This window comes from Octopus bimaculoides, chromosome 8, assembly GCF_046866305.1.
Source record: "Octopus bimaculoides isolate indiv1 chromosome 8, ASM4686630v1, whole genome shotgun sequence".
NCBI classification, from domain to species: domain Eukaryota; kingdom Metazoa; phylum Mollusca; class Cephalopoda; order Octopoda; family Octopodidae; genus Octopus; species Octopus bimaculoides.
The window spans coordinates 65,716,899-65,719,398 of record NC_142935.1 but is presented as its reverse complement, the minus strand read 5'-3'; positions in this window follow the sequence as shown (position 1 = coordinate 65,719,398).

The window sequence follows — 2,500 nt, the reverse complement described above, 5'->3', positions numbered from 1 at the left end:
CAAATGCATGCGTATACACGCACACACGCGCGCACACACAATCACATACACACATTCAGACACACGTGCACATAAATATGTTTTATCATTAAAATCCTGCAGAAAGCGGCCAGCTTGTAGTTTCATTTAGCCCATCTTTACGTTTTGGGTTCAAATGCTAACAAGATCGAATTTGCATTTCCATTATTTCGTAGTTGATGATATAGATGCCAGTTGGCCACTGTGGACGACGAAATCGACTAAATATCATCTCCCAAATTGCTTATGATGAGCTAAAATTTCAATCCAATATCAATAATCGTTAGAAGATTCAGAGTGACTCAAGTGCCCAGAGTTTCACGCATTAGAACAGTAAATTATTTGCGAATAATTTCATATGATAGAGCAAAGAGAAGGAAATGCTTTTAGGACAATGCTGTGGAGATACTTGTAAATGTTACGTAAATAATTTCACACTGTTTTCTCAAATCAATTTATATGATTATATTTTGTATCGACCCAGTGCGTAACTGGTACTTAGTTTATCGAACCATAAAGAGGTGTGCATTATCGGTGTCGTGGTAAGATGGTTGCTCCCCAAGAATATGGTTTCGGGTTCGGACCCACTGCGAGGCAACATGGGTAAACTTTTTCTGTAGTCATGTTCAACCAAAGTCGTGTAAGTCGATTCGGTTGGTTGAGGGACATTGAAAGAACAATTATATATATATATATATATATATATATATATATATATATATATATATATATATATATATATATATATATATATATATATATATATATATATATATATATATATATATATATATATATATATATACATATATACACACATATATATATATATATACATACACTCGCACACAAACGAACGCACATACAGACAGACACACACTCACGCACACACACTTATGTATATATGTATATATATATATATATATATATATATATATATATGAATATACATATGCATATATATATATATATATATATATATATATATATATATATATATATATATATATATATATATATATATACATATATATATATATACACACACATATGTATGTATGATGTATATATGTGTGCGCGTGTGTGTGCACGTGTATGTATATACACATGTATACATATACTGACTTGTAAGTCAATCTGTCTTATATGAATTATTTGAGTTTGTTCTGAAGCTGCTGCGTCTTCTCTACTTCTGTAAAGTACAATACGAACAGAGTTTCGATCTATGTTTATTGTTATTCCAGGCATTTGAAGCTACTTGTTTAAGATATGCCTGAGATATTCCGATATGTCACAGAACTTGAATATGGTCATGTTTTGTTTAGACAGTAAGTAGAACAAAATGGAGAGTTTTGATAATGGCTTTAATGAGACTATGATCAGACAATATACACAGAATTGTCAATGACCGTTGAGTCATTGAATCAGAGATGTTATAACAGCTGGGAGAGGAAATGTTTACAGTAGCAACTGTCTCCTATTCATTTACAGCTGAGGCAAGATTGCAATGATATTAAAGCGGAGTGCTGGCAGACTGGACGAAATGCTTAGCCGTATTTCTCCTGTCGTTATGTTCTGAGTTCAAATTCCGCTGAAGCCTACTTTACCTTTCATCCTTTCGGGGTCGATAAACTAAGTATCAGTTACGCACTGGGCTCGATGTAATCGACTATCCCCGTCGCCCAAATTTCAGGACTTGTGCTGATGGTAGAAAGTATGGCAATGATACTAAACGCTTTTCTCACTGAGAAAACGCACACATTTATTGAAGATTCGAATCCACGAACTTATGTTTATGAGACAACCACCTTAACCACAAAACCATGTGTATTTTCGAGAAATATTTGGCAGGTTTTCGAGGAAGGAATCGCAGCCACTGAAAAGCTTATCCTCCGTGAGCATGCGATGGGAGACATTAATAATTTGGTGATCAGAATATAGTGAATTCAAAATGAGATAAAATTCTGAATTTATCTCTTTGAGTAGCTTCGTGTAGATTATATGTTAAACTTATTAATGGAAGAAGGAACACCCAGTTGTTAAATTGCCAGTGCTGCTAACTTTGCCTATGATTTAATATCTTTATTATGTCTATTAAGATGATCGATTCTGGGTTTAGGTGTATTGGCTATAATTTCAGCGTATTATGGATATTAAGGTATGAATAATCCTCCCGACAACTGATAATTTACAGATTTTTACATCCTCCTCAACGATTGTATACCTCAATGACAGTTTTAATAAAAGAAAACGTTGTAATGTTTTCTACCTTGTGAATTTTCCGTATTGGCAATGTTCCTGGAGGAAATCGCGTGTTGTTATTTTCCTATGTTAATAAGTATTATCAAATGGGCTTTTCTTCTCTCTGCATCTGAACCGCCTGGGTTATGTATTTCGAAATGTGTTGATGCTTGCTTTCCAAGCAAAGACAGTCTCGAATCATTTTGTACAACTTAACATCTCCTTTGAGAGGTGTGATTTC